Source organism: Dermacentor andersoni, chromosome 2 (assembly GCF_023375885.2).
Source record: "Dermacentor andersoni chromosome 2, qqDerAnde1_hic_scaffold, whole genome shotgun sequence".
Taxonomy (NCBI): domain Eukaryota; kingdom Metazoa; phylum Arthropoda; class Arachnida; order Ixodida; family Ixodidae; genus Dermacentor; species Dermacentor andersoni.
The window spans coordinates 191,944,088-191,957,503 of NC_092815.1; the positions used below are offsets into that span (position 1 = coordinate 191,944,088).

Genomic DNA, 13,416 nt, shown 5'->3' on the forward strand with positions numbered 1-13,416 from the left:
TCACCTGAAGATTCTTGGATTTTTTTCTGTGGTGCGTAAAACAACGAAATCCAGCAAATCCTACGCAGCGTAGGAAAATTAACCATGAAACAATGAAGCATTTCCACAATGTTGTTGCCGAAACTGATTGGAGCTGTATTTTCAATAATACTGACCCTGTGAATGCCTACGACATATTCATAACAAGGTTAACAGACCTTTTAGCTTTTCCGATTGTGGCGCATAAAATCAACAAGAAGGCAAGAAATCCATGGACAGACGCTTTACTTTTGAAAAGAATGAAAGCGAGAGACAAGCTGTTCACTGAATTCGTAAAAACAAAGCGCTTAGAGTACTTGGTCGAATTTAAGCAGGTCAGAAATAAGATAGGATCTGATATTAAAAAGGCGCGAATTAGCTACTACGAAAAAAAAAAAGTTTGCAAACATACTCAATGATCAGAAAGCCATTTGGAACGCTGTGAAGGATCTTTTGCAAAAGAAGAATACGAAGGCTATCTCTCAGCTTCAAATAGAGGGCAGATCTTGGGCGCTATAACGTAAAACTATTCCAAACTTTTCTATTCCAATTTTGCAGTCAGCCCTCAGCGATTTGTGAAAAACTTGTTTGCACCACCCCCACTTCTGGCGTCTGTCACGCGACGTCACGAAAACCGCGATCGCTCCCCATCTGATATGACGTGTCACACTGATTATGCATGGTTTGACCGAACAAAAGAAAAAGTTATTTCTGATTCGACGCGTTTCAGCCATTAGCCCTCGGCTATTGGTCGAATTTTCGGGCTGCACCCACTTCGCCTGCCTGTCACGCGACGTCACAAAACCGCAAACACTCACCGCGTCAAAGTGACGTGTACGCGTTAAAGATGCATTGAGCAAAACTAAACATTCTTTTGAATAGCCGCAGGCTGCCCCGTTCTGAAAGGAAGAAAAGATGGCTGCCGCCGATCACTCAGGCACTGGCTACTTGCACCTGCCGGAGAGCATGGGTTTATGTGCGTATAAAAAACTTTTCGCATGGCCGTGTAACGCTTTCGAGCACTTTCGACACGTTTAAGACCTCGTTCTGCCAACTCTTCTTTGCTGAGGATCCGTTTCAGCGTCATTCTTAAGCTTTCGTTGCAGGCCGCCGCGATTGTCGGTCGACGAGCCACCGTAAGCTAAGTAAGGGAAAGTGACCAACCACAGATGCCGGCACCACCCTCTTCATCCGGTTATCGATTTTCAGTGCAGTGGCTCTCCCTATCGACTCCCTCTCCACTTAAGCGTGCTCCTCGCCTCTTGTGAGCCAATTAGATAAGACAGGCCGCTCAGTGTAGGCAATGTTATTCGTTCAAGCAAACAAAAGTGGTCTCCTATGAACGAGGAGAGCGCTTGATTGGTCTGTTCAGACAACCCGGTGACCGCCCGATGCTTGCGTCGGCGGGTACGCAAATTTGACGTCAGGAGATCGGAACAAAAACATATTGCAATAGTTTTACGTTATAGGGCCCCTTGTTCAGGTACTTTACTTGCCGATATGTTCAATTAGCATTTTTTGAGTTCAGCAGCTTCTCATATTTCAAATGGTGCTGACCAGTCTTTCAAATCGTATATTAAAGCACGCGTCTCGGAATCTATTTTCCTAACTCCCACGAATGAATCGGAAGTAGCCTCGCTGATACAGAACTTAAGTAACAAATGTGCTGTGGGTTTTGACAATATAAAGGCAGGACCTCTAAAAGCAATTTCAAAGCACATTAGCACACCATTTGCACATATTTGCAACCTTATTTTTAGCACTGGAACGTTCCCGGAGAAATTGAAAGTCGCTAGAATGTGCATTATTCACAAAGGTGGTAATGAAAATGAAATGAATAACTACAGGCCCATTTCTGTTTTGACCATTTTTTCAAAAATTATGGAACGTGCCATATATGTACGAACTGCAAACTTTTGTAGCTTAAAAAATTATAACAGAACATCAATATGATTTGCGAAGAACAAGTGTACTGAAAAGGACTTATAGTCATCAAAGGTCAAATTATTGAACACATTGAGCAAAAACATCACACAATTGGAATATTTCTTGACTTTAAGAAAGCTTTTGACTCGATCAAGCATGAAATTCTTTTGCAAAAGCTGAATGAATATAGAATAAGAGGTAGGCCCCTTAATTTAATAAGTTACCGTACTAATCGGTTTCAGTATACGGATATGCAGCACTCGAAGTCAAAAATAGCCAAGATAAAGTACGGCGTTCCACAGGTTTCTATACTTGGGCCACTTCAATTCTTATTTTATATAAATGACATCGTAAACGTACCTGACACCAGATGTTATATGCAGATGACACTAACGTCTTTTTTTCGGGTCAAGATATGTCTACTCTAGCACAAGAAGCGAACCTTTGGCTTAGCAATTTGTCGCCATGGCTGAGAACAAATATGTTGGAATTAAACATTAGGAAAACAAAGTACATTAGTTTTCAGCCACGAAACCATTGTATTCTCCGCAATACGCAGCTCACATTCTGAGGAAGTTTGATTAAGCGCGTCCTGACTCAAAAATTTATTGGGGTTATTTTTCGCGAAACATTGAGTTGGTCCAATCACATAGATAATCTTCGCACCTACATATCGTGATCCATTTGCGTAATTGGCAAAATCAGATGCTTATAGCCCCTCTGGGTGAAAAAGCAGCTTTACTACATTTTAGTTTACTCGCGCATACATTACTGCCTATTAATCTGGGGCACAACAACAAAAACAAATAAAAGATAGTATTCACAGGCTGCAAAAAAGAATCTAGCATATAAACGGAAATGTACTGCGCCGAACGCCTTATGCTCCACTTTTCCATAAGCAGAGCTTATTAATGTGCGAAAATATATTTTATAGATAGCCAACGACAGTCATCGACAATCAAATTAAATCGAACACAGATATATTTCAGGATACCTATTCCCGGAAAACAACCACGTATAATCTTAGGAAAACCACCTATACAGTGAAAGGATTCTGAACAACTAGGGCAAGCAAAAACTAACACACCTTATTCCTTCATTTTTAATCTATAACGTGATGGCCATGAGCATAGTGAATGAAAGACGATCAGTAGCAATTAAAAAAAAAAGATACACGCTCATCTAATGACGCTTCAAACATTACATTTTTTTTCTCTTTCTCTTCTGTGTAAGACTTGCTTATCTTGTATACTTTCTTCCAGAGCTGTATTGTGCCTTAAAATTCAGCCATGAAAATTTCCTGTCGATAAGCTCTTGATATCAAGTATGTTCGACTTCACGTATTAAAACCACGGCTTAGTTCTTTTTTTCTCTACTGCATTTATGTGTTACTATATGTATTATTATGTAGTATCATATTGACGTATTATATATTACAGGCTGAGTGTACTGCAATACCTTTGTTGTTTTGTTTTGTTTTTTCCTTTTTTACTACATTGGCGTATTACACAGTGACACGCTGAGTGTTGTGCAATATCGTGGTCTCGGCGGGGATTGGCGCATTATCAGGCATTCAGTTGCCTTTTCGCCACCCCTTCTCGCTGTACCACTGGATATATATGCTTAATCTGATGATGAAATAAACCATTCATTCAAAAAAAAGAAGGTCTTGGTACGTTCAAAGGTGCTAAAGCGTCATTACATGTTCCTTCAGATGCCCCACCCTGGTTCTTCCAAGGCACGCCTTCTTCCATATGCCTTGACAGATGTAGTCACACAAGACTGTGACTTCATCACAGTCTTCTTAATCTCTTCTCGATTAAGAAGACATGCCATCCTTGTTACAGTGAAAACATCAAGCTGGGCTGTACCTATTCCTGTGGTAAAAAAGGATGGGCACATCAGAATCTGTGGAGATTTTAGTGTCACCATCAACCCAGTAGCGACAGTGGACAAATATCCAATTCCAAGGATTGAGGACCTGCGGACTGTCCTTGCAGGGGGTGAGAAATTCACGAAATTGGATTTGCGGGCCGCGTATCAGCAACTAGTTCTTGATGAGGCCTCCGATAGTACGTCACAATGTCGACACACATGGGGTTGTTTCAGTACACCCGCTTGCCTTTTGGAATGTTGTCAGCTCCTGCTATATTTCAACGTGAGGTAGAGAGCTTGCTGAGAGGACTACCACATGTGGCCGTCTATTTCGATGACATTCTTCTCACGGGTGACAACGATGCTGATCATTTCAACAACCTTCGTGCTGTGCTGCGCAAGCTTTAAGAATCTGGCCTCAAAGTGAAACTCGAAAAGTGTCATTTCTTCGTGCCACAAGTGCAGTATCTTGGACACATCAGCAAGGAAGGCCTTTCCCCGAACGTCGACAAGGTGGCTGCCATTCTGCATGTCCCTGTGCCAAAAGACGTCAAAGAACTTCGGAGTTTCTTGGGACTTGTCAATTTTCAACGGCGCTTCTTGCCCAATCTTTCTGCACTTCTTTCTCCCCTGCACTCTTTTCTTGTGATGGAAAGAAATGGGAGTGGGGGCAGGATCAGCAAGATGCATTCAGAGCCTGCAAGCACCTGGTGGCCTCAGCTCCAGTTCTCGTACAGGGTCGTCCACTCTTAGTTAGAATGCCGCTCCGGGCTGCCGGCGCTCCGCGTGGCGCCTTTGTCGGGCGCCGGAGACAGTTTTAGTACAGCGTAAAATGCTTGCGTTAGCGTTAGCGTGCGAAGCAACGCTAACGCAAAGAACGACTGCACTGCGCGGCACAAGGTAGTGTTATAGAATAGCGGAACAGAGAAAAGCGTTAACGTTAACGCAAACAAATAGAGCGCCATCTAGATGTAAAAACACAAAGTACTGGAAAGCCAACTCCACACGAAATGGCGAGCTTATCCAATGCCGAATCCGCAAGTGTGTCCCTAAGTCAAGCTTATCGAAAGCCACAGTCGCTGCGTTAATTACGCATGCAGGTGTTTGGTTTGAGTGTTGTTTTGTCGAGAGTCGCGAAACACACCGATTATTCTTGGCATGCCGTTCTGTGGAACCCATATTACGTGTCCTTTTGAAGTTGGGATGACATAGACGCCCACATGCCTCAGGAACGAGAGCGACCGCGCAGGTTCTACGTGTCCTCAAGATCCACTCAACATCGAAGCTATGCCGGAGTGGACGTTTCGCCGGCAATTTCGCTTCCAGAAAGCGGATTTCCCACTTCTTTCCACTTTTTTGCAACGGACGCCCATCTTGACGTCCGTCCGAATGGGTTGAAGGCGAAAACCTCCTTCAGGAGGTTCATATCGTCGTCGTTGGCAAAACGCACACGCATTGTGACCACAGCACCGACCACACTACTGTGTTTTCCCGCGGAAAACGTGACATGCGGCTTTACACCAAGCGAACGAGCGAAATACACGTGGGCGCCATCTCGAGGCGGATACAGCAAACATGAGCAAACATTAGCAAACCCTCTCGTTAAGCCTACTGCGCCGCTAATCGAGAACGTATATCGTAAACAACGCCAATTTGTCACCTGTGCGCCACCGTCGAAGCATCATCACACACATCTAAAGCAAACACGAGCATTCGTGGGGAACGAATGAGCCGAACAGTGCAGGCTGACGACTCGATAGACCAGAAGCGGGCTGCTCTCACTTCGACTGGCGCCGCCATGTTGCCGTACGTTAGCGTTCACCGCTAACTCTCGAAAATAGAGTCTTTTAGCAGCGCTACGGAAAGTACGGTATACGGTACGGTATTAGCGTTCCGTCTTACCGTACCGCGTCGACCGAAAACGTTTTAGCTGTGCAGGTTGCTCGACACGGAACGGTAATATGACGATGATGATCGTGTCTATTGCAAATTAAAAGTGCTGCGTGCAGAGACCAAGATAGTTAGTTTATATATATGTATTTATATATATACATATATGCAAAACGTCTATAAACCTTTGACTAGCAGCATTTAATTTTGCTGTCAAGCCCAAGCCTTGTTTTATAGGTGCGTGCATGTGCCCGTGGTTAGCCGGTTGGCTGCTGGGTCACTGCTACGGCTCACTGTACGTGGTTAGGCTTCTGCAGGACCGCGTTGCTAGTCTGCGTTGTATTGGAGGTTTTTCTCTTTGGGCACCGCATAGGTGAAGTTGAATAAGTGCCAATGTCACATCGCGGCCTGTTTAGCGACGATCTCCTACTGCGCTCTCTGTCATGCAGAGAAACAGACGACATTTGTCTCCTGCAACCGGAGCCAGCGCCACGCCGTAATTTATACGACCGCGGTTTGCTGGATGTGGAGGCGATGGACAGCGACGAGTTTTACCACTTGTTTCGCTTTCGAAAGATGGACTTGGCAGACCTTGCATCGGCTCAGCTGATTCCCGAAGAGGTCGTCCGCGCCCAGCGCGTCCGGGTTCCAGGCAACGAGGCGCTCTGTATGACACTTCGACGCCTGGCCTACCCCAACCGTTTGTGCGAGCTGGAGCTCTTGTTCAACAGGCACAGCTCTGTGCTGTCAAGCGTCGTGTCTTCAGTACTAGCTCATATAGAGCACTACTTCGACCACCTGCTGGCTGACATGACTACGCACAAGTGGCTAAACTTGCTCGCCGTCGAGAAATTCTCCGAGGTGAGTCGGCCTAGTAAAACTCCTTCAGGCACGAATCGCGATGGACTGTCGATACATGAGTCACATTTACGCAACTTTATTCGAAGGCACCGGACACTCCATAAACAGACGTGCATTAAGATTAAATTCTGCATTGCCTAATGATTCATCATAATTACAGTATATCTATTGTGCAGTCAGTAAAGTTGCTTTTCTGCATAACATTCAACAGCTCGAAGTACATGCGCATGTTAAGCGTTACGAGAAATGAAAAGTTCCGTTGAGCGCGGCACGTTGGACGCGCCATCCGATACCTCGGCCTCACGGGCACTCGATTGAAATCAAGCCCAGTCTGCATCGAAATTCTCGAGTGAGATTCGCTTTTTTGCGTTACTCGCTGGATGGAGCCAGTCACGATCGAGAAACTTGTAGTGCCTTAGGCAGAATGGTTGCCTGTAGCAATATCTAGCAGATGGAAGTGAAAGGATGCAGGGGGCTCATTACACCCACAGTTCGATGCACGTTGCTTTTTATTTGCTACCACTGGACATGTTGAGCAAAACAAATGGCGACACCAATGTGCACATCATGCGTGAAGGAAAAAATGCCAGCTTAATTTTCTTGAGGACCTCGCTCAAATAAGTCAGTTAAGCTGTTTCACCTTGTCTGCTTCCATTTTTAACACATCAGAGAAGATGCACGTCAAAATGTGCTGGTTGCACATTAGAAAACTTGGGGAGGGAGGGAAGGGGGGGGTTATGTTAGCATTGCAAGTGAGGAACTCGCTTTGCCAAGGTTTGCTCACTTTACCACCCTTAACTTCTATGCAACAACATATCTTTTCAACCCTCCTCCTGTGCTCAATCTTCAGCTGTTATTCTTTTTCTCAGGCTGTCCATGCAAAGGGTGCCCCACTTGATAATTGCTGGGCCTTCATCGATGGAACGGCACGTCAGATTTGTCGCCCAACGGTGGACCAGCAAGAGCACTATTCAGGGCACAAGAGGCACCACGTGCAAAAATATCAAGCGGTGATGTGCCCAAATGGCATAGTTTGCCAACTGGATGGGCCATTCAAGGGGCGACGTGATGATGCGGGTAAGTGCGTGTGATCCAAAAGCTCGAGAAACTGTGTGCATGTAGTTGCACAGGTAATTGAACCTCTGTGTTAATTTACTTGCGGTGTGCTTTCAGACATTGGTATCAAATTTGCCAATCTTTTTATTTACTTTATGGCAAAGTAGCTGCTTTCATTTATGATTACTGAAAGCTCTGAATTAAGTTTGTTGGCATTTGAAGAGCTCATTGGTTTTATTTCTGGCTTTTACACATCAGGCTTGCTGTACAACACCACAGAAGTGCATATCTTAGTGGTTTGAAACTTGACCCTTAGGTTGTTGGCCTTACAGTTGAAATATGTGGCGAGATCATAAAACAGAGCCACTTTTCAGCCCATGAGTAAAGAATAGTGCTTCACTGTTGCATGAGAATTAGTGTGGCAACCACTGGCTCGAGACAACCTAAAATGTCAAGTGAAAATAGAAAGAGGGAAACGGGCATCGGGTTGTGGAAAATTTAATGCAGGAAAACTTCATATCTGCACGTCTGTCGTGCTTTGGCTGTAGCAATAAAGCTATCGTACAGCACGGTGGAGCAATGGGCCACTTTATTTCAGCAGGAATAAAACAGTTGTTGCAGTAACTGTGTGCTGGCAGTGCAGACCTGCACATTGACCATTCAAATATACATGCATCTTCTGCATATTGACATCTTGACAAGCACAAGAGTTCGTTTCTAAACAACAGACCTGGCAAAATGCCACATGGGAACGGCAGTGTGTCTTCCAATCAAATCAAAGAATGTTTATTATTTGCAAAGGTGGTACATATTGGGTGAAATATACGGAAGGAGGTCACATAGCTCATAGCCGCAAGGCGACCTGTTTTGAGGTGCATGAAGAAAGTTGGAGTCTAAAATAACACATAGGAAGGAACATTGCTTAAGAGCACATAATTTAAGTTGTTAGAATGTCATTGCTAGAGAGTAGGCTGAAGTTTTAAAGGTAGAGTTAAAGATCATAAATGCAGTTTTAGATTTATTAATCTGGAGAGTTGAGATTCCACCATTCTGTCAAGTTGTTGCGGTCAATAATGTATGTAGTTTGGGAAAGAATTGATGAGTCTATTCCTACTATTGTCCTGTCATCTGCATAGAGCATAGGTGCGGAGTTAAAGACAGTTGGCGATATCGCTAATGTAGATGACTAAAAATTCATGCAGAACTTCCTCAGGTAGCTCTCTAAGTATGCGGAAGCATTGTGCCACTTGCTTAGCTCCACGCAGCCTGGTGTCATTATCAGCATTATGGAACGTCATCTGACCAGTATAAACTCTTATCAACCTTCATTGATTGTTTGCTGCACGTTTGATAGCGAACATAAGGCAGGTTTAATTAAGATAGAGTTCATTACAGCACTTAAACCCACGATCATTGGTGTTAATTAACTTATGGTTAATTTAGCAAAGGTGTTGCAAAACTATCACTACATTTGCTGGGGGGGATATGCGGTGTTTTATTGATGGTTTGAATGCTTGTTTTGAGCTTGTTCTTTATTGAAACATATGATGTTCTGTGTTGTATGGGTGATTTGAATGAATGTATGCACTGTTCGCCTCACTTTGCTCAGTGCTTGTAGCCTCTGCCTTACATAGGTATGAGCAGTTGCATTTTTTGCTTGTTTAAGGGCTATGAACCATTGCTTAAGGGGCTATGAGCCATTCATTGTGTTATGTGATAAATTTCTCATAGGGTAAGCATAGAAATGCTTAGGCACTTAATCGAAGCGGTCCACTTGTAGAGCCTTTAAGTAAGCCTTTTGTCGTAACTTTGCAGTTAGAGATTACTCCAGGAATACAAACAGTTATACCCCTTTAAAGCGGGCAAGTTAAATGCACTTATGGGGACGGGACTTTAGGCTACGTGGTGCTAAACGGAAAAACAAAGCGCTCACAGTTAAAAAAAAAGCGACAGCTTAAGAACATGTTTTTTGAAAGTGTAGATTAAAAAGAAAAATCTTCTAAAGAGTTACTGTTTTACATTGTGTTATAGATACAACCCAAATTTTAATATTTTATTTGCAATACTGGGTGACCCAGTTTGATTTAATATCGGTCAAAAAGGCTTTGTCGGCGCTCAATATTTCCTGACCAGACGGGTTTCTGTTGAACCCTGGAATCTACATAGGTCTACTTAATCATGAAATATTTGTTTTAGTATGTGAATGTAAAGTGCATCACCACTGTTTCTGCACGATCTTAAAAAAAACATTCTTGCATTTCAGGCATTCTCAAAGAAACCAAGCTCTACGAGAACCTTGAGAAAATCACAATGGGCAGGAAGTTTGTCATTTATGGCGACCCAGACTACCCTTTGATCCCACTCCTAACAAGCCATTTGGAGGCACTACCCTGCAGCCTTATGAAGCGTTCTTTAACAAGGGCATGAGCAGGGTGCGACAAGCTGTGGAGTGGGGCTTTGCTAAGGTTGCCAGAGTTTGCTTTTGTGGACTTCCACAAAAATCAAAAGATGTCATATCAGAGAGTGGGGCGCATGTACCGTGCGGCAACCCTTCTTGCCAACTGCCATACGTGTCTGTATGGCAGTCAAGTGTCTGACTTTTTTGATGTTTGCCCCCCGTCACTTGACGAGTATCTGGTGCCACATTCCATATGAGATTTTACAGCTAGAATCCCCTTTAGAATACTTGAGCAAATGTCCTTAGCATTTACTTGTGCAACAGAGCATCACTGATAATGTTAAGGATGGCATGTTAAAGGGACACTAAAGGCAAATACTAAGTCAGTGTGGACTGTTCAAATACCATTTCGGAAACCTTGCAACACTTGATTTGAGCCAAGAAAAGACTTAGCTTACGAGAAAATTGCATCTTAAGGGCCCAAATACCTTTTTCGAAATTAATATCTCCCACCACCCAACTGGGGGAGTGGTGACGTTACATACGCCTTCACCACCCTTTGCTGCAGTCGGTGAGTGAAACGGCACCCGGCAGACGGCGGTACTAAGCCAAGGCAGAGCAGTGGATTTGCCACTGCAGCTGCTTTTCGGTCAAGTGGCGTAGACCACTCGGGAATCCCGCAAAATCACGTGGAAGGTGGATTCTCCGCTACTTGCATTTTGTGCGAGTTTCGCAAGCCAGCAAAACCAGCGCAGCACTATGCGATAACGAAACTACTGAAACGAGAAGGTGTGGGCAGGGCACAGTCGAGCGAAAACATAAGCTTTCGACCGCCTCTGTAATTATCAAGGGCAATTTCAATTAGTTCTTTTTTCTAAAAATGAAATAGAACTGTACAAGTAGCACTAATCTATCACTTTATCTTGACTTAATACTTGCCTTTAGTGTCCATTTAAGTGCACGCAGACAGCAGATGTTTAGCTATGTTGCATCATATAACCTTCGAAGACCAGCTATGTCGTTGGCTGATTTTACGTTTGAAAGATGTTGCAGTGCCGTCTCATGGTGCTGAATAATTCTTGTTCGATCGCTGAACCTTTCCTTCAACAGTACAATGGCATCTGCGTAGCATGATTCGGACGTGGGCAAACCAGAGATCGCTGCTGCTGCATCAAAGCATTGAGGCAGATGGTCTGATCACATTTTTCCCAGAAGCCTGTCCACCTATTGAGGTCCCCCTTGAACGTTGTGAGAAGAGGTTTATTAGCGGCTTATTATGCAAAGGACACAGCGACCTGGATTGGCGAGGCAGCCTGAAGCACCATCCAAAAAGGTGCCGCAACCAGCAACGTGAGCAGAGTCGAGCTGTGCGTTTTAGCAGGGGAATAGCGAACCAGCTGGGTCCTGTTCCTGCGTACAGCACCAGTGTCGGTGTTAACCCAGTAGGACCGAGGCTCATCAACTGGGGCTTGTACTGTCACTTTGCACTTGAAGTCTGTCAACCAGACATCTCCGCAGAATAAATAGATCCGGCAGGTAACACACTCCGTGACGTCTGTCAAAGTCTTTTCTTTTAAGTTTCCGGGACTGTTCCTCGAACTTCCGAAGGGTCTCTTGATCCGGCAGTTGGGTTGTCAGCTTGGTGGAATTAAGAGGAAGCTTGGTTCTTAGCTGACGACCCATCAGTAGTTCCACAGGGCTATACCCATTCTTCAGAAGAGTCGACCTGTAAGCTAGAAGGGGCAAGTAAGGGTCTTTCGTTTTTTTCATGGAGGTGTTGATTTTTACCGCAGCCTCAACAAGTTAATTCCTCTGAGGATAGTGAAGGCTAGAGGTAATTTGCTTGAAAGCGTAGTTCTGAGCGAAGAGTGAAAACTGAGTTGACGAAAACTGCGGGCCGATGTCGGAAACCACTTCCTCAGAAATCCCGTGGCGTGCAAAAAATGACTTGCAGTGGTTGACCACAGCTGCAGACATGAGCTTCTCGAGCCGAGCCAGTTTAGGGTACCTTGAATAATCTTGCAATAAGTTGTGCCACTCGTGTGGCTGGAAGAAGCTTTCTGTCTGGACCATGTAGCTGGCAAGGAGGAGCTGAAAGAAAAAGTCTGCCCCTTAAGTGTCTGGAATACTTGCTTCAGGAGGACTGTTTCGTCGGTGCCCGTGTCAATCTTGAAATCTACTGGCTGACTTTGAACCAAGACTTGCCTCTCACGTTACAGCATCAGACGTCTTGATTACTCCAAGTTGCGTTTCGACACAATCGAGGCGCCGCAACATGCATACGGAGGCGTAATGACCCTTTTACCGGCAATTTCTGCAGACTTGCGAGCGTGCTGGGCACAGAGTACGAAGGTGACACTCTTGACCGCACCAACAGCATGGTTTCTGCATGCTGTTTTTGCCGTAGGATGAAGATGGCTTGTTTGCCCCACGTGAATAGCTGCCGCTTTTGTCCTGTTTCGAAGTACCCGAATTGGGGAGCGGACGCAACTTTGTTCACACATAGCACTTCCTGGCGGAGCTCGACTCATTGCTGATGGATGCTCTCAATCTGGTGGATGGACTCAAGAGCCTTGTGAAGAGTGAGGTCTGCGTCGAGCTGTAGCCTGGTGGATAGCTGCTTATCTTTTATCCGAACTACGAGGCGGTCGCGCATGAACTCTTCTCGAAGAGCACCGAACTCGCAGTCTTTCGAAAGTGTGTGAAGCCAGTAACAAAATCTTTGGCCGACTCACCGTCTTATTGCAGTCTGGTGTTGAATCTGGCTCGTTCATAGGTTACGTTGCGTCACAGGATAAAGTATTTGTCGAACTGCTCCACGACTGCATCGAATTTCTTGAACTTCTCTTCAGAGAGAGCAAAAGTGGCGAAGATTTCCTCGGCTCACTCGCCCATGATGTAGAGTAGCGCGTCTACTTGATGCTTCTCGGACTTTATGCACAACTCTGAAGAGGTTCGGCAACGTTGAAATCCTTGTTTCCACTTCGGCCACTTGTTCGGTGACGAAAAGTTGAAGGCATCCGGCAGTCGAATTACGAATGACGCCATGGCATTGAACGTTAAGGGTTCGCTTTGCTTGAGTACCGAGATGTGCATATAGGAAGCAGCTCACCGGCAGCGTTTCGTTGCTGGTATCGTTTACATGGAGGAGGACTAGGAGCCGATGTCCACTGGTAGAACCCGTTCTTCTGACACCATGTTGTAGGTAGGAAGGAAGAGCGAAACGGCCAGACGAGGAGTCGCATACGCACATGTTTAATGGTCTCTCAGATGTGTTCTAGCTCAAGAAGAACAAGAGCACTCGCTGCCAGATCACCGACCACGCGCAGTCACGGGGAACTATGTCTCCCCGCTTTCACTAGATGGCAGCATGTACAACAGAATGAACTTCT

General features: G+C 44.9%; 1 pseudogene; it reads left to right on the forward strand.

The window, feature by feature from the left end:
- Positions 1-6,243: 6,243 nt before the first annotated feature.
- LOC140215867 (uncharacterized) lies at positions 6,244-10,516 on the forward strand (annotated as a pseudogene).
- Positions 10,517-13,416: the final 2,900 nt, after the last annotated feature.